Source organism: Mustela erminea, chromosome 5, assembly GCF_009829155.1.
Source record: "Mustela erminea isolate mMusErm1 chromosome 5, mMusErm1.Pri, whole genome shotgun sequence".
Taxonomy (NCBI): Eukaryota; Metazoa; Chordata; class Mammalia; order Carnivora; family Mustelidae; genus Mustela; species Mustela erminea.
In genome coordinates, this window is record NC_045618.1 from 45,822,285 (window position 1) to 45,842,299 (window position 20,015).

At 39.4% G+C, this 20,015-nt stretch overlaps 1 protein-coding gene and 1 long non-coding RNA gene across 3 annotated transcripts in view; both read left to right on the plus strand.

Moving 5' to 3' along the window:
- Positions 1 to 20,015, plus strand: part of ZNF609 (zinc finger protein 609) — a 226,580-nt gene that overhangs the window by 103,704 nt on the left and 102,861 nt on the right. The window lies entirely within an intron of this gene.
- Positions 3,720 to 15,476, plus strand: LOC116590691. The gene is made up of 3 exons (XR_004285706.1): positions 3,720 to 4,007; positions 15,364 to 15,369; positions 15,446 to 15,476. It is a non-coding gene; the product is annotated as an uncharacterized LOC116590691 (long non-coding RNA).

Here is a 20,015-nt window from a genome sequence, read left to right on the forward strand (position 1 = left end):
CTCTGTTCCTCCACAACAGTCTTCTTTTATGTTAAAATAGATATGTTCTGGTGTACCATTTTAATTCCCTTGTTAACCCACTGAGCCACCCAGGCGCCCAAGACTCAATACTTCTTGATTTAATTTAATTTTATCTATCTATTTATTTATTTATTTTAAAAATATTTTTATTTATTTATTTGACAGAGATCACAAGTAGGCAGAGAGGCAGGCGGGTGGGGGTTTACCACTAAGCAGAGAGGCTGACGTGGGGATTGATCCCAGGTCCCTGAGATCATGACCTGAGTCCAAGGCAGAGACTTAACCCACTGAGCCACCCAGGTGCCCCGATTTGATTTAATTTTTTAGTGATTAGTTCTTTCTTAGAATGTGATAGATTCCAAAGATTTTTATCTGCTTTTACTTTCAAGCAAAGCTAATCTGTTAATTATATTATCTGAATTTTTTACTTTTAGCCACTCTCTCCCCACAGATCTCCTGTCAGATCATCCATGTTTATTGCTAGCTGTATATCTGTTGAGGTGTTTGATTCTGAGATGCGGAGATGTGGTTACCTTGAAATTTAAATGTCTTAAACTTATGATGAGACAGCTGACCTGAAATTATGTACCTGGGTTAACAGGTTCTAAATTGTTTCCTAAAATAGGGGAAATGTGTTTATTTCTTTGTGAAGTCTAATTTACTGAATTCCTTCACCCACCCTGATTTGGTTAGGTCCCATTCTTTTTTAAAAGGTTTTTTTTTTTTTTTTGTAAGATTTTATTTATTTATTTGAGAGAGAGAGAGAGCATGAGAAGTGGGAGGGTAAGAGGGAGAAGCAGACTCCCTGCTTGGCAGGGAGTCCGATGAGGGACTCGATCCCGGGACTCCAGGATCATGATCTGAGCCAAAGGCAGTCGCCCAACCAACTGAGCCACCCAGGTGTCCCTAAGAGTTATTTTTATTGACATATAATGTATTATTTGCCCCAGGGGTACAGGTCTGTGAATCATCAGGCTTACACATTTCACAGCACTCACCATAGCACATACCCTCCCCAATGTCCATCACCCAGCCACTCTATGCCTACCCTCACAGCCCCCGCAACCCTCAGTTTGTTTGTGAGATTAAGAGTCTCTTATGATTTATCTCCCTCCCGATCCCATCTTTTTTCGTATTTTCCTTCCCTACCCCCCACAACCCCCTACCCTGCCTCTCAAATTCCTCATATCAGAGAGATCTTATGATAATTGTCTTTCTCCGATTGACTTATTTCGCTCAGCATAATACCCTCTAGTTCCATCCCCGTCGTTGCAAATAGCAAGGTTTCATTTCTTTTGATGGCCGGTGGTATTCCATTGTGTATATATACCACACCTTCTTTTTCCATTCATCTGTTGATGGACATTTAGGTTCTTTCCATAGTTTGGCTATTATGGACATTGCTGCTATAAACATTCAGGTGCATGTGCCCCTTTGGATCACTACGTTTGTTTCTTTAGGGTAAATAGGTTAGATCCCACTGTGACTTGGCAGCAGGGACCAGTATTTTTTTTTTTTTAAATAGGCTTTATTCTTTTAGAATAGTTTTAGATTTATAGAAAAATTGAGAAGATAGTATAGAGAATTCCCATATACCTCATACCCATTTTTCTTATTATTAGTATGATACATTTGTTATAATTAATGAGCCAATATTAGTATATTATAATTCTTATTATTAATGGAAGTCTTTGTTTTATTAAGATTAACCTACTTTTCACTTTTTTGCTCCAGAATCCCATTTCGAGTCCCACATTACATTTAGTTGTTAACTGTCTTCAGGCCCCTCTTGGCCGTGGCCGTTTCTCAGACTTTCCTTGTTTTTGAAGACCTTCACAGTTTTGAGGAATATTGGTCAGGTATTTTGTAGAATGCCCCACAATAGGAATTTGTCTTCTTGTTTTCTCATGGTAAGACTGGGGTTATCAGTTATTGGGAAAGTACCCACAGAAGTAAAGTGCCATTTTCATCACATTACATCGGCATACATATTATAAGCATGATTTATGACTTTGGATGTTGAACATGATCACCTGGCTAAAATAGTGTTTTGTCAGGTTCTTCACTATAAAGTTATTCCCCTTTTCTTCTCTTTCCATATTGTACCCTTTGGAGGGAAGTCACTGTATGTAGTCCACAGCCTAAAAAGTGGGGAGTTTTGCTCTCCTTCCTTGCAGGTAGAGTATCCACATAAATTATTTGGAATTCTTTTGCATGGGAGATTTGTCTCTTCTCATTTATTCATTTACTCAGGCATTTATTTAGATAACACTGTGGACTCATGGGTATTTGTTTTATATTTTAGGTTCCAATCCAGTACTACTTTATTTTTTTGCTCATATTGTTCTGGCTTCACCCTTGAACTGAACCCTTTCAGTCAGTTCCCACATTACTTTGTTATATGATTGTGTGTGTGTGTGTGTGTGTGTGTGTACGGATGTGTGCATGTGTGCACCTATACAAATGTGCTTGTGTGCTTTATTTTTTAACATGTCCTCACTTTCTCGCACTGTAAGATGAGGTAGACTCATCTTGTATGCTTCTGGCCCTAATGCTTGAATCAGCCCATTTCTCCAAGGAGACTTGCTTCTTAATATTAGAGAATGACACTAGAAAAGAAAGATCTAAGCAGTAGGCATGCTTCTTGCTACTGTAGTGGGACCATTATTTTTAAATAAACATTTTTCCCATTATTTTGTAACTTTGTGTTAGTAAATAAAATTTTCATTGCTATAAATGTAAATAGAGTTCTCACAGAGATTGAGGGTACATTATACATAATTTATATTGATCTTTCAAATACTTACTAATATTTTAGTACTGTTGTGTAGTTGTATGAAGTTAATCAGATTTCTCTTGGCCCTTAGTTTAAATCTCTCTTAGTCTGAGAGATTTTCCTAATACCAAGCCTTACTATTGTGTTTGAGAATTCTGGATTGATTGTAAGCATTGATATGCAGTAAGACATCAGGGAACCAAGGGAAGGCTAGAATGCCTCCTACTTACACAGTTTTCATGAAGTGGAAAAAGACAGAATTTCCTCTGAACACCAGTGGTTTGAATATTGACTCCTTCAAGGATGGGTGTGGGAAGGGGAAGAAAGAAGAGGAGAGAAACAATTGCCTGTAATCAAAAAAGGAGATTTGATTCGTGCTTATGAAATTTTTGGCAATGTGAAACATTGGAGACAGGATAGGAATAATAACCATTGAGGAAATTATGTTGGTTCCTTAGGGAGGTTGACATCTTTGTTTTCTCTTGATAATGAATTCCCTTTTCTTATTCAGGGTTCTTGTGTGCTGTTAATTACGTAAGTTACTGAGATCCTGGGCAGTATAAACCTCTGTGTGTTTACAAAAAGGTTTTGAAGTTTTAGCAAGGTAAACTTAATGACATAGTTGTTTTGCCAGTATTTGGAGTTTAAAGTCTAACCAAGCAAGCTGGTTTTACCGAACAGAGAAAATATAAATACAAAAAACATTGCTTGATATATTTGAGAAGTTAATAAAATTGGAGACTACTAAAGATCAGGCAACTTGAGAAGCCAAAACCACAGGTTTAATTTTGGGTCAAAGTTATCTACTTCGGGGGCACCTGGGTGGCTCAGTGGGTTAGGCATGTCACGATCCAGGGGCCTGGGATCAAGTACTGTGTCAGTCTCCCTGCGCAGCGGGAAGCCTGCTTCTCCCTCTTCCCTTGCTCCTCCCCCCACTCATGCTCTCTCTCTCTCTCTGTATCAAATAAGTTAATAAAGTCTTTAAAAGAAAAAGTTATCTACTTCATTTATATCAGAACTCACAGTTGTAAAGAAGATTTTGTTAATACCATTTATTCAGTGCCTACTTGCTGCTAATTTTATGAGGCTTTCTTTAGACATTAACACTAACTATAGGCTAGCTTAAATGTGTTTTAAATTCTGATACAGACTTCTGTAGTCAGGTGCATCTCAGTTTCTGTGTTAATTCAGAAATCATCATCAGATTTTTGTTCTAAAAGTTAAATAATCAGATTTTGTTCTAAAAGTTAAAAAGAAAGTCAGGATACTGACTTGATATTGGATACAATATCAGACACATCACTGTCTAATATTGTATCCAAAAACAGGCCTAGAGGTTTTTGTGTTTGTGTTTGTGTTTTTTTAAAAGATTTATTTGTCAAGGGAGTTGGGGGAAATTGGAAGGGGAGGTGAACCATGAGAGACTATGGACTCTGAAAAACAATCTGAGCGGTTTGAAGCGGCGGGGGGTGGGAGGTTGGGGGAACCAGGAGGTGGGTATTAGAGAGGGCACGGATTGCATGGAGCACTGGGTGTGGTGCAAAAACAAGGAATACTGTTATGCTGAAAATTCAAAAAATAAATAAATAAATAAATAATAAAAGAAAAGGAAAAAAATATTTATTTGTCAGAAAGAGAACACAAGCAGGGGTAGCAGCCAGTAGAGGGAGAAGCAGCTCCCCATTGAGAAGGGAGCCTGATGGGGGACTTGATCCCAGGACCCTGGGATCATGACTGAGCCAAAGGCAAATGTTTAACCAACTGAGCCACCGAGGTGTCCCGTGTGTGTGTGTGTGTGTGTGTGTGTGTGTGTGTGTGTATGTTTGTGTTTAATTCAGCCAAACTGTCAGTCTTGTATGAAAAGCTAGAATAAACTTGCAGTGTCTCAAAAAATGTACTTCTCATGCACCATTCTAGGAAGCTGGTGGAAGATGTTCTCTACAAAATAAAGGTTTAAACCAGGAAAGAGGAAGACATATGATGGAGTAAACAGGAAATCCAATCAACAAGAAAAGCTAGAAATAGACCCATAAATATAGGGAAAAAAACTGGTGGTTGCTATAGGGGTGGGGGGATGAGCAAACTGGGTGATGGGATTAAAATCTTAGGTACAGACCTCCAGTTACAAAGTAAATAAGCATGGGGATGAAAAATACAACATAAGGAGTATTGTAATATACTTATTATTGGTGATCATTTCATAATGTACATAATTGTTGAATCATTGTACACTGGAAGCTAATATCTACACAAAAAAAATTTTAATGGGCAAAATTTTTTTTAATAAAAGAAAGAAAGGAAAGGAAGGTAGGCAGGAAGACTAGGGGATTCCTCTAGACAGTGAATGGATTGCAGATAAACAATAATTTATCAGCACTAAATGGCCACCCAGCCTGCACTGGAGAAAGTTTGAAGGCTCCAGAAGAGAGACTTCTTTAGAAAGATGAAGTAGAATACTTGATGGGTCTGAATGTCTTGAGAGGAAATGTAGACAATTGAGAAAAATTTTCTGGGTTGAAATAATAGTAAATACATGGAGATCTAAGCAAATGAATAAAAAAAGATAATGCTTACATAGGAAAAGCAAAAGTTGTGCTGGAAAGGAAAAGGAATCATGGTTTACTATAGGGCTTAAATTTGAATAGGCTTACAAAGTCATTAAAATGTACACTGAACAGTGAACTAATCAAAATTTTAACTTTATTATGAAGGATAGTTGGATACAGGAAAAGAGAGATCTAAATCATCATCTTTCAAAGTGAGAAATCAATAGATAATTCCCAAAACTGAAAAATTAAGAGGTTAACAACAGGAGCATATAATTTAGAAACATGGAGATGAATTCTAGAATAATCACTTGAAAGTGATTGCAAGTGGTTTGCCTCTAGGGATTGGAAATGGGACAACAACAGAGGTGAGGGCTACTGCTTTTCCTTTTTTATTATTAATTAATTTATTTATTTATTTGGTAGGGAGAGAGTTAGAGCATGGAGGGGGTCAAAGGGAGAGGGAGAAGCAGACTCCCCACTGAGCAGGGAGCCCGAAGCAGGGCTCATCCCAGGGCCCCGGGATCCACAACTGGAGCTAAAGGCAGATGCCCAACAGACTGAGCCACTCAGGTGCCCCAGGCTACTGTTTTTAACAAACTTTGTAGAACTCTCATTTGTTAAATTATGTACATTTTTAACTTTGATCTCTTTTAAAAATAGGTGTATGCCTTAGAGGAAAATGTTAAAGGAGAAAATTTAAAGCACAACTGGAGATGGGGCGCTGAATGGCTTGGTCATTAACCCTCTGCCTTGGGCTCAGGTGATGCATGATCCCAGGATCCTGGGATTGAGCCCTGCATCAGGCTCTCTGCTCAGCTGTGGGAATCCTGCTTCTCCCTCTCCCACACCCAGACTTGTGTTTTCTCTGTATGTGTGTGTGTGTGTGTGTGTGTGTGTGTGTGAAATAAATAAAATCTAAAAACAAAAACAAAAACAAAACACAATTGGGGTGGCTCAGTGAGTTAAGCCTCCAACTCTTGGTTTTGGCTCAGGTCGTGATCTCAGGGTTGTGAGATCAAGCCCCGTGTTGGGCCCTCCTGGGCATGGAGCCTGCTTAACATTCTCTCTCCCTCTCCCTCTAAAAAATAAAATAAAATAAAAAATACATACCTACATAAATACACACACAAGCAGTTGGGATACCTGGCTGGCTGAGTTGGTAGAGCATGCAACTCTTGATATCAGGCTAATGAGTTGGAGCCCCACATTGGGTGTGGAGTCTACTTAAAATAAAACAAGGGGCACCTGGGTAGCTCAGTGCTTAAAGCCTCTGCCTTCGGCTTAGTTCATGATCCCAGGGTCCTGGGATGGAGCCCCACATCATGCTCTCTGCTCATTGGGGGCCTGCTTCCCTTTCCTCTCTCTCTGCCTACTTGTGATCTCTCTCTCTCTCTCTCTCTGCCTACTTGTGATCTCTCTCTCTGTCAGATAAATAAACAAAATCATTTAAAAAAAATAGTTCTTTTTAAAAAACCCACACAAGGGGCACCTGGGTGGCTTGGTGGGTTAACGCCTCTGCCTTCAGTTCAGGTCATGATCCCAGGGTCCTGGGATCAAGCCCCACATCGGGCTCCCTGGGTGAGGAGCCTACCTCCCCCACCCCACCCCTCTCTCTGCCTGCCTCTCTGCATACTTTTGATCTCTGTCAAATAAATAAATATCTTTTAAAACACACACACACACACACACACACACACAATTAGTTACTGTCCAACCAATTTTACTGTGTTAAGAATCTTAGTTCACGGGGTTTAGTGGGTTAAAGCCTCTGCCTTCGACTCAGGTCATGATCCCAGGGGTCCCCAAATCGGGTTCTCTGCTCAGCAGGGAGCCTGCCTCCCCCTCTCTCTGTGCCTTTCTCTCTGCCTACTTGTGATTTCTGTCTGTCAAATAAATAAATCTTTAAAAAAAAAAAATCTTAGTTCACTACCTAGATCTTTGTCCACATTTCTGTTTTATCAATTAATTTGCTTTTAGCTGCAAGTAACAGAAACCTTATTTTAGGAGTGCCTGCATGGCTCAGTTGTTTAAGCATCTACCTTCAGGGGTGCCTGGGTGGCTCAGTGGGTTAAAGCATCTACCTTCAGCTCAGGTCATGATTCCAGAGTCCTGGTATTGAGCCCCACATTGGGCTCCCTGCTGAGCAGGGAGCCTGGGGAGCCTGCTGCTCTCTCTCTCTCTCTACTGTTAGCCCCGCTTGTGTTCTCAAGCGCTCTCTGTCAAATAAATAAATAAAACCTTAAAAAAACAGAAAACAAAAAACACGGGGCGCCTGGGTGGCTCAGTGGTTTAAGCCTCTGCCTTCGGCTCAGGTCATGATCTCAGGGTCCTGGGATCAAGCCCTGCATCAGGCTCTGCTCAGCGGGGAGCCTGCTTCCCCCTCTCTCTGCCTGCCTCTGTGCCTACTTGTGATCTCTCTCTATCAAAAAAAAAATAATAATAATAACAAAATCTTAAAAAAAAATAAAAAAAACCCAAAAACCCTTTTTAAATTTTAAATAGCTTGATAAGGAAATTTTTTTTATCAGTCATCAATCAATTTCAGAGGTAGGTCAGGTTTGGGATTTTTTGTTGTGGTTGTGGTTTGTTTGTTTTGGATAAGGCAGTGGCTACAGCTTTAGAAATATTTTGTCTAAATACCACATGAAGTTAAGAAGGGAAATCTTCTGTTTCTTAGGAGCAAGGAAACCTTTCCCAGAAGCTCCCAGCGGACTTTTATTTTCATATCTCTTTGACCATTAGCTGGGTCATAAACCCTCTTTATACTAGGCACTGACTGTATTTGACTGATTGTCTCAGATGAAATGGATATTAGGAGTCAACCATAAGGTCTGCTATGCCAGTCATTGCCCATTAAGTACTTACTGAGAACCCACTTCTCTTTCAAGAAGCTTTACTACTTAGAAGAAGAAAATGAGTGGATAAAATGATCATGAGTATGAACAGTGCCAAGGTACTCAGTAAATATTTATTGAATGAATTAGAAGAATGTAAGTAAAACTTTTAGACATAGATAGAAATACTTTAGATTTTTAGATTTAGATGACTAGGGAAAATACATGCATTTAAACTAGACCAGGAAGCTCCTTGAAGAAGAAGGAAAACTTAAACTACTGTTTACTCATCAGCTGGTCATAGTGCTGTCCTGTTAGAATAAATACACCTTTGTCATTTGGTGTGCTGGTTTAACCAGCTTGGAGAAGGGGGCAGTTTTTGTTTGTGGTGTTTACCAGTTTCCACAGCATAAATAATCTTACCCTGGTCAATTTCAGTGTATCAGCATGGAATCAGTTACCTTGCACGGTTAACTTCTAACATCATGATTTTTATTTCTAACGTACTAAGATAACATACTGATAAAAGCAATATTTAGCTTTTTTTAGCCTTGTAAATGTTGAATGCTAAGACCTAGATTTTTAATATAAGGTAGTTGGTTTTGGTGTTTTGGACAGTGGTATGTTGGAGAAGATAATTTTAAGATTCTAGTAAATCCTGTTCTTTGAAGACTTTGAGAAATGAAAAAAGCCTTGCTGTTAGCTTTAGGTGTTAGATGAAATGTTACTAGTCCAGTTTTTATGGAGTGCAAACTATGTGCTCAGTGCTATAAAGGCAAAAGTATGGCACCTGGGTGGCTCAGTTATTAAGTGTCTGCTTTCCGCTCAGGTCATGATCCCAGGGTCCTGGGATTGATTGCTGCATCGGGCTCCATGCTTATTGGGAAGGCTGCTTCTCCTTCTCCCACTTTCCCAGGTTGTGTTCCCTCTCTCATTGTGTCTCTCTCTGTCAAGTATATAAATAAAATCTTTATATATATATAAAATAAATAAAATAAAAATTCTCTAATAAATAAAATCTTAAATAAAAACAAATGAGCAATAGATATATTTTATTTTATATATAAATTAAATATATAAATAAAATCTATATATATATAAAATTTATATATGGCTCCATTTATATAAAATGAATAAAATATATTTGTTGCTCATTTGTTTTTATTTAAGATTTTATTTATTAGAGAGAGAGAGTGCTCATAAGCAGGGGGATCAGCAGGCAGAGGGAAAAGCAGGCTCCCTTCCAACTAAGGAGCCCATTGTGGGGCTCGATCCCAGGACCCTAGAATCATGACCTGAGCCAAAGGCAGATGCTTAACCTACTGAGCCATCCAGGCATCCACTTTACTCATTTTTCTATTGAATTGTTTGTTTTTCTTAATGATTTGTAGGAATGATTTATATAAACGATAGGTATGAATCCTTCATTTTAAGGTTTTTTAAAGGCTATAATTCTAGTCTCTATGGGGGATGGATTGGAAAAAGGAGAGACCATTGTCAACTTGGCCATCTGGGAGATAATTGCAGTAACCTATAGCCATAAACGAGAGATGATAGGGAGTTCAACTGTGGTAGTGCGGGAGGAGGGATACAGATTAGAGATCAAACTGCTGCCACCCAATGACTTTCTAGTGGAGTTTGGATTAGGTGTTAGTACTACTGCCTTTTAATTTAGTGTTCTTTCTAGCATATATCATTGTCTCCTTTACTCTCCTTTCCTTCTAATTCTGTGAAAGAAAAATAAGAGAGTTTTATACAGCAGTGTCTACAGTAAGGTTAAAATGTTATGAGGGCCCAATTTAAGAATCTTGGATATAAAAAGAAGCTATAGACAAGTATTTTTTTTATTTGCTCTCTGGATTTCAATGACCTTTTTTTTTTTTTTAAGATTTTATTTACTTGAGAGAGAGTGAGCATGAGCAGGGGGAAGGGGCGGAGGCAGAGGGAGAAGCAGACACCCTGCTGAGCAGGGAGCCTGATACTAGAGTCAGTCCCAGGACCCTGGGATCATGACCTGAGCTGAAGGCAGATGCTAACCAGCTGAGCTACCCAGACACCCTGTGAATGCCTTTCTAAGCCTGAATGTTAAGAGAAGAAACAAAGGAAAAGATTGATAGGTTTTACTAAATTAAAAATTGCTAATTTCTCTGTGTCCATAAAGATTATAAATATCCCCCAAAGGATCCTGTTAGACTGTAGTCCTGTCAAGCAGTATCTGTTCTCTCTTTTGCGTTCCTGATACCACTAAACCTAAAAGTGGGGTTGGTGTCCTCCTTTTTCTCATCACTTGCAGATCATTGTGTCTTTCTCTTCTAAAACCTCCTAGGTTTGTTAGTTTGTCATTTATCTATTTTAGTCATAGACTCTGGGGTTACTTCTTATCATTCCTTAATTGGGATGTTTCATTCATTTACAGTTGTAATTATTGATGAGATTTTTGTCTGCCATTGTGCTGTTTTTTTCTATAAATCTTATTTTTGTTCCTCTGTTCCTCTACAACAGTCTTCTTTTATGTTAAAATAGATATGTTCTGGTGTACCATTTTAATTCCCTTGTTTCTTTTAATATTTTGAGTTATTATCTTAGTGGTTGCCTCAGGGATTACAGTTAACATCTTAATTTATAATAACCTAGTTTGGATTAATGCCAATTTAATTTTGGTAGTATGCAAAAATTTTATTCCTGTACAGCTCTGTTCCCTCCTCTCTCTTATGCTGTTATTGTCATACAGATGACATCTTTAAATATTATCTGCTCATCACCACAATTTATAATTATTGCTTTGTGCAATGTCTTTTATTTTTTATTTATTTTTTAAAAATGTTATTTATTTATTTGATAGGGAGAGAGAAATCACAAGCAGGCAGAGAGGCAGGCGGAGGTGGGGTGGGGAGTAGGCTCCCCGCTGAGCAGAGAACCCCATCTCAGGACCCTGAGACCATGACCTAAGCCAAAGGCAGAGGCTTAACCCACTGAGCCCACCCAGGTGCCCCTGTGCAGTGTCTTTTAAATCAGATAAGAGAAACAAAAAGTTACAAGAAATACATTTATACTGTTTTTTGTATTTATCTACTGTGTTAGGCAGAATCATTACTCTCCCCTAAAAAACAATCTGTCATATTAATTCTCAGAACATGTGAATATGTTCCGTTACATAGCAAAAGGGATTTTATAGATGTGATTAAATTAAGGATTTAGAATGAGAGAGATTAGCCTGGATTAAATCAGTTAGGCTCAGGGTGCCTGGGTGGCTCAGTCCTTAAGCGACTGCCTACGTTGGACTCCCTGCTCTGCTTAGAAGCCTGCTTCTCCCTTTCCCACTCCCCTTGCTTATGTTCCCTCTCTCACTGTCTCTCTCTCCGTCAAATAAATAAAATCCTAAAAATAATAATAATAAAAAAAACAGGCTCAGTATAATCACAAGGATCTTTATAAGGGACGAGAGAGACAGGAAAGTAAGAGAGACAGATTTAAAGGTGCTATACTGCTGGCTTTGCAGATGGACGAAGAGGCCCTGAGCCAGGGAATGTAGGCACACTCTAATGGAAAAAGCAAGAAAACAGATTTTTCTCCCAGAGCCTCTACATAGAAATGCAGCCCTGCTGACATACTCATTTTATCCTAGTGAGAGCCGTGTCAGACTTCCAACCTCCAGATCTCTAGTAAATTTTTGTTGTTTTAAGCCTCTAAGTTTGTGGTTTAATGTTGTAGCTGTAATAGAAAACTAATACAACTATGGAGTTAACTTCACTGGTGTTCTTTATTTCTTCCTGTTGATTTATGTTACTGCCTTGTGTCCTTTTGTGTCAGCCTGAAGATTTCTCTTAGCATATCTTGTATGGGAGGTCTGCTAGCAATGAATTCTGGTTTTGTCTACCCAGGAATATCTTACTTTCTCCTAGTTTTTTGAAGACTAGTTTTGCTTCGTATAGAATTCAACACTCAGGGCGCCTGGGTGGCTCAGTGGGTTAAAGCCTCTGCCTTCGGCTCAGATCATGATCCCAGGACCCTGGGATCAAGTCCCGCATTGGGCTCTCTGCTCAGCAGGGAGCCTGCTTCCCCCTCTCTCTGACTGCCTCTCTGCCTACTTGTGATCTCTCTCTGTCAAATAAATAAATAAAATCTTAAAAAAAAAAAAAAAAAAAGAATTCAGCCCTTAGCCAGGCAATGACACTCTGGTTTAGCCTTCACTTTCTGCTTGTGCAAACTCAACCAAAGTGAGAATTTAGAGCCTTCTCAGGCCATTTCTAAGCAATGTGCTTAGCCCTGGGCATGCACATAGCCTTCTGCATGCATGTGGACATCTTGATTGCCAGGATCACATCAGAACTTTTCAAAGCCCTTGTGGACATCAACTTCCCTAGCTTTCTTTTTAAGCTCTTTGGATAGTCTATTATTTGCCCTGAATGTTACCCATTGTCTCAGGCAGCCACAAAATTAAACACGTGCCTGCAGATATTTTCAACAAATATTCCCACTACCAATGAAAAAACTTTTCATGATGAGCAAACTCTAAAGTCTGGTCAAATACAGACAAACTTAAAAGTTTGGCCGTGTTACAAGAAAGGCCATGTCATGAGAATTCTTTGGAAATGAAGCTTGGAAGGAGCCTCAATCGTGTGCTGCCCCTTCAGTGGTTGTCAGGCTGCTGCTACTAACTGGGATTGTAGGCTATTGATTTTTTTCAGCCCCAAGGATAGGAATAGGGCAAATTAAGATGCCACAAAGCCCACTGTTCTTACTGAGATTCATGATCAGTTTGAATCTCAATATGTGATGTGAGCTGTTTTTTTAAAAAACTAAATGCTCTTCATTTGTTGCAGGTCTTTGGTTAATTTCCAGAAATCTGAAATACTTGATTCTGATGACTTTTGCCAGTTTTCCTATTGCTTTTATGGAGGATGGAATTTTCAGAGAGATCCTTGCTCTGCCACTTTTGCTGATATTTCTACCTTTGCCCCCACCATTCTTTAAAGGTTTTAATTCCTGGCCCTCAGTCATTATCTTCAACATTGTTCCTAGACTTAATCTTGACAAATTACTTGCAGACTCTTGACTTAAAACGAGTCAGTTAGAGGTATATTTCTTCTGTTTTCTTGATTTCAAGAATCCTATTCTCTGACTATCTTCCCCTCCTTTTTTCTAGAGTCTCAACTGTATTAATTCCTTAACCTCACCACCTTTTACACTGTACATCTTACTTTTTTCAGATCTTTACTTCCCTCCTTACCATTACCTCTTCAAATTATAATTAATTCCTTCTATACGTATTTTTTTTAAGATTTTATTTATTTATTTGACAGAGAGAGATCACAAGCAGGCAGAGAGCCAGACAAGAGAGGGAGGGGGGAAGCAGGCTCCCCGCTGAGCAGAGATCCCAATGTGGGGCTTGATCCCAGGACCCTAAGACCATGATCTGAGCCGAAGGCAGAGGCTTTAACCCACTGAGCCACCCAGACACCCCGCTTCTATACATTTTTAAATTACTCATTGACAGAACCCTGACCATGGTTAAATCTGACTTTTGGCTTCCTGCATGCTTGCATGTATGCATCTAAAGGTGGCTGGAGAAAACCACACAACTATTCTGCCTGTTCTCACTCTATTTTTTTTTTAAGATTTTATTTATTTGACAGAGGTCACAAGTAGGGCCTCCGTTCTCACTTTTAAGTTCATGTTCCTTAGCCTTAAATGGGCCTTTAATACTTAACAGCAATCCTGTTACATTTCCTGACTATTCAGTTTTTCATACCTTCTCCTCTGCTCAAACTTGCTGCATCCCTCTCCCATCCTCACTTCCACTCTGCTTGCTGTTTCCCTGGAAAAACAGAAGTAAGGACTTCCATCCATTCTATACACCTCTTTCCATTTATTTTTACTCACATGTACCCATTTGTCTTTGCCCATGAGCTGCTTGTGTTCCTATCTAGAACTAATCTCTCCTCTTATGCACAAAATGTTCCTCTTGGCTATTCAGGAATTTCACTCCAGCATTTCTCCTTTTCTTCAATTGCAGAATTACTTTTTTTCCCTGTGCATAGGATCACTCTCATCAGTAGCAAACATGCACCAGATTTCTCTAATCTTTTAAAAACAACCTCTCTTGGGGTGCTGGGTGGCTCCGTCATTAAGCATCAGCTTTCAGCTCAGGTCATGATCCCAGAGTCCTGGGACTGTGCCCTGCATCAGGCTCCCTGATCAGCGGGAAGCCTGCTTTTTCCTCTCCCATACCCCCGCTTGTCTTTCTCACTGTGTCTCTCTCTGTCAAATAAATAAAATTCTTTAAAAATAAAAATAAAAATAGCCTCTCTCAGTCACACATGTTCACCCAGAAATTGCCATATTTCTCTGCTCCCTTTAGCTCAGCTTCTCAGAGAGCAGTCTGTACACCATTTATAGACTCAGTGATGGTCTATACAACCATCTCATTCCTTTCCTCCCTTTTTCTCCTAAACCAGCTCTAATTTGGCTTTTGTCTCTGCCATTCTACAAAAACTGGCCTTGTCAAAGTCACCAGTGACTTCTCCATTGATAAATCCAATGATCAGTTCTCAATTTTTTTTACGTAATAACTTTCTTGAGATATAATTCACTTGCCATAAAATTCACCTTTTAAAAATAATAGGATTTGGAGGATTTTAGTGTATTCACAGAATTATGCAGCCATTTACTATTGTCTAATTTTAAAGCATTATTATCACTCCAAAAAGAAGCCCTGTACTTATCCGCAGTCATTCTACGTTCCTTTGTTCCCTTAGCTTTTGGAAACCATTACTTTTCATGTCTGTGAATTTGCCTATTCTGGACATTTCATATAATGGTGTCACATAATATATGGCCTTTGTGCCTGGCCTCTTTAACTTAGCATAACATTTTTAATGGTCATCCATTTTATAGCATGCATCTGTATTTTGTTACTTTTTATGGCCAAATAATGTTCCATTGTATGGATACACATGCTACATTTTGTTTATCCATACACCAGTTGATGGATGTGTTTGAGTTGTTTTTACTTTTTGGCTGTTTTGACTCATGTTACTGTGAACATTCAAGAACACATTTTGTATGGACATGTATATTTGGTTCTCTTGGGTATATACCTAGAAATGGAATTGCTGAGTCATACGGTAACTCTGTTTAACATTTTGAGGAACTCCAAACTTTTCCCAAGTGGCTGCACCAGTTTATAGTCTTACATGCGGTGTAGGAAGGTTCCAAGTTCTCTACACCCTCACCAACAAGTTTTTTTTTTAAATTTTTTAAAGATTTTATTTATTTATTTGACGGACAGAGATCTGAAGTAGGCAGAGAGGCAGGCAGAGAGAGAGAAGGGGAAGCAGGCTCCCAGCTGAGCAGAGAGCCCGACGCAGGGCTCTATCCCAGGACCCTGGGATCATGACCAGAGCTGAAGGCAGAGGCTTAACTCACTGAGCCACTCAGGTGCCCCTCACCAGCAGTTTTTAATCTTTTTTATTTTAGCCATCTTCAAGAGTATGAAGTAGTATCACATTGTGAGTTTAGTTTCCTAATGACTAATGATTCTGAGAATTTTTTTTTTTTTAAGATTTTATTTATTAGAGAGACCACAAGAGAAAGCACAAGCAGAGGGGAGAGGGAGAAGCAGGCTCGCTGTTGAGCAGGGAGCCTGATGTGGGACTCATTCCCATGACCCTGAGACCCTGACCTGAGCCAGAGGTAGATACTTAACCAATTGAGCCACCCAGCCGCCCTTTTGAGCATCTTTTCATTGTGTTTTTTGGCCATTTATATATTTTCTTTGGAAAAATCAGTGAAGATTTTAGGAAAAGAGAATCAGTTCCGGTCCTTTGCCCATTTTTAATTGGGTTGTCTTTTTATTGTTGTAAGAGTTTTAAAAATATATTCCTTTTTTTTTTTTTTTAAGATTCATTTATTAATCAGAGACAGAGAGTGCACACAAGTAGGGGGAGCAGCAGAGGGAGAGGGAGAAGCAGGCTCTCCGCTAAGCAGGAAGCCTGATGTAGGGCTCAATCCCAGGACCCCAGGATTGTGACCTGAGCTGACGGCGGACACTTAACTGACTGAGCCACCCAGGCACCCCTGAAATATATTCTTTTTCTGTTTTTTTAAAGTCTTTATTTATATATTTGACAGACAGAGATCACAGTAGGTGCGGGGGCGGGGGCGGGGGGGGGGGGGGAGGCGGAGAAGCAGGCTCCCTGCTGAGCAGAGAATCCGATGCGGGGCTCGATCCCAGGACTCTGGGATCATGACCTGAGCCGAAGGCAGAGGCTTAACCCACTGAGCCACCCAGGCGTCCAGGGATACCACATTCTTCTGATTTTTTTTTTTCCTCACCTTAGTGTGTGCTTCACCTTGGTCTCTTTTGCATCTTATTTTAATCTCTCCAACCTCTAAATATTGAAGTGCCCCTGGGCGCAGTTCTCAGACTACTTGTTCTGTCACACCACTGTTATCTCCTCTGCTCTCATTTATATGCTGACAGTTTCAAAATTATTATCAGTTTCATATATTCATCTGCTTTCTTGACATTTTGACTTAGATATCTGATAGACATTTCAAACTGATTTGTCTAAAACCAAACTCCTGATTTTTTTTCTCTAAAACCCAATCATCCCTCAGTCTTACTCATCTCAGCAAATAACAATCCCAGATTTCTATTTCTCTGGGCCAAGGAATCTTTCTTGACTCCTCCTCCTGTCTGTCCCCACATTCAGTCCACCAACAAATCCTACTGGCTTTATCTTTAATGTATTTAGGATCCAACCTCTTCTCACTACCTTCACTGCTACCAGCTGGTCCAAACCACTGTTTAACTTCTGGATTATTTTAATAGTTCTTAACTTGTCTCCTTGTCTTTAGTGCCCTATAATCTTTTCTCAACGTAGCAGTCAGAGTGATTCTTTTAAAACATGTCAAATTATTTCACTCTTCTACTTAAAACTGTGTTGTGGCTTTCCATATCATTCAGAAAATCTCAAAGTTCTTCTAGCCCCTATATTTAGTCTGACCTCCTTTATTCTCTTCTCTGCCTCTTTCACTCATTTCCTGTGGAACTAACTTCCGTAATATACCTCAGATGCCCCAGGCATATTCCAACCTTTTGGTCTTTGTGGGTGCTCTTCTTTCTGCCTGCAATGCCCACTCTTCTGCATGGCTTCAAAGACTGTGCCATGCAGAGCCATACTGGGGCCAGAAGCAAAAGGAAAAATAACTAATAACAATCCAGTCGGTCTTTATTTAAGGTATTTATTTATTTATTTATTTATTTATTTATTTGTTTGACAGAGATAGATCACAGATAGGCAGAGAGAGAGAGAGGGGAAGCAGGCCCCCTGCCGAGCAGAGTGCCCCATGTGGGACTCGATCCCAGGACCCTGGGATCATAACCCGAGCTGAAGGCAGAGGCTCAACCCACTGAGCCACCCAGGCGCCCCTTTATTTAAGTTTTGATGTTTTGTTCATTGTGGGCTTTGCCTTAATTTTGAGCTTTAAAAAATATTGCATTAAGATATCATTTATCTTGGGGTGCCGGGGTGGTTCAGTGGGTTAAAGCCTCTGCCTTCGGCTCAGGTCATGATCCCAGGGTCCTGGGATTGAGCCCCACATCAGGCTCTCTGCTCAGCAGGAAGCCTGCTTCCCCTCTCTCTGCCTGCTCTCTCTCTCTGCCTGCTCTCTGCCTACTTGTGCTCTCTGTCTGTCAAATAAATAAATAAAATCTTTAAAAAATAAAAGATATCATTTATCTTGATTACTGAGTTTTTTGGGTACTTCTTTAAATATTTGCACATGAGGTGAATACTTTTTGTCCCTCCTTTACTTCCTTTGCATCACTTTGCTCAAGAAAGTACGACTGGGCGGGGGCGGGGGGAGCACCTGGTTAGCTCAGTCGTTAAGCATCTGCCTTTGGCTCAGATCATGATTCCAGCGTCCTGAGATAGAGCCCCATATTGGGGTCCCTGCTCCCCTGTGTTGTGTTTTCCCTCTCTCGCTCTCTCTGTCATAAATAAAATCTTAAAAAAAAAAGTAGGAATAGAAGGAAATCTCTTCCTGATAGAGAGTATCTACAATAAATAGCTAATATCATAGCTAATGGTGAAAAACTGAATGTTTTTGCCTTAGAATAAAGACCAAGATAAGGATGTTTTCTCTCACTACTTCTGTCCATCATTACACTGAAGGTTCTAGCTAGTCTGATAAGACCAGAGAAGTAAGTAAAATACATATACATTGGAAGGGAAGAAATAAAACTGTCTTTATAGATGATATGATCATCTATGTGGAAAATGAGAAGGAAGCTACAAAAAAAAAATGCTGTTATGTGAGTTTAGCAATATTGCAAGACAGAAATTCAATGTTTAAAAATCTATTGTATTTCTGTATACTGGCAATCACATTGAAATTTTTAAAATACCTCTTATAATAGCATCAAAAGTGTTACATAGTTAGAAGTAAACCTGAGAAAAGACGTGTGAGACCTCTGTAGTAAAAACTACAAAACATTACAGAAAGAAACAAAGTTCTAAATAAGTGGAGAGCTTTATTATCATGTTCATGGATGGAGAGACTCAACAGTGTTACAGTGTCAGTTATCCTCAAATTGATTGATAGACCAGTTAGCCCTAATTCTTAGCAGACTTTTTTTTTTTTTTAAGATTTTATTTATTTGGCAGACAGAGATCACAAGTAGGCAGAGAGAGAGAGGAGGAAGCAGGCTCCCTGCTGAGCAGAGAGCCCGATGTGGGGCTCGATTCCAGGACCCTGGGATCATGACCTGAGCCGAAGGCAGAGGCTTTAACCCACTGAGCCACCCAGGCGCCCCTCTTAGCAGACTTTTTAATAGAAAGTGATAAGCAGGTTTTAAAATTCATAAGGAAGTGCACGTATACTGCCTGACTTCAATTCTTATTTTAAATCTATAAGGATTTCAACCATGTAGCATGGACATTGAGATAGCCAAATATGTGGATCAATGGAAAAGAGTCCACGACTTGACCTATACATACATGGTCAGTTGATTTTCCTATAGAAGTGTAAAGGCAATTCCACAGAGAAAGGATAGCTTTAACAAAGGGTACTGTAACTATTGGATATCCATGTTCTAAAAAGTGAAGTTCTACCTAAGCCTTACAATATATATAAAACTTAATTCAAAATGGATTTAGACAAATGTAAAATGTAGGAATATAAAAATTCTGGAGAAAATCGTAATAGTACTAAGCTTTCATGACCTTGGGTTAGTTCAAGATTCTTAGATACAACTTCAGGAATACAGTTTATAAAATGAAAAATTGACAAACTGGACTTGATTCAAGTCTGGAAGTTTTGCTCTTTGAAGGGTACCATTAAGAGAATGAAAAGGCAGGCTACCGATTTTGGGAGAAATAATTGGAAATTACATATCTGATAAAGGACTTATTTCTAGAATATGTAAAGAACTCTGGATATTCAATAATAAAAAAAAAAACCAACCTGATAAAAAGATGTTCGTCAAATCTGAACAGATAACTTCACCAAAGATAAGTGTATGAATAGATTTCCAACATCTTTGGCCAACAAGGAAATGTAAGTTAAACCTACAATGACATACCGCTAGATTCCTTTATTAGAATATGTAGGATTAAAAAGACTTGACTAAGCAGAGAAAGACAACTATCATATGATCTCCCTGATATGAGGAAGTGGTGATGCAACATGGGGGCTTAAGTGGGTAGAAGAAGAATCAATGAAACAAGGTGGAATTGGGAGGGAGACAAACTGTAAGTGACTCTTAATCTCACAAAGCAAACTGAGGGTTGCTGGGGGGAGGGGGCTTGGGAGAAGGGGGGTGGGGTT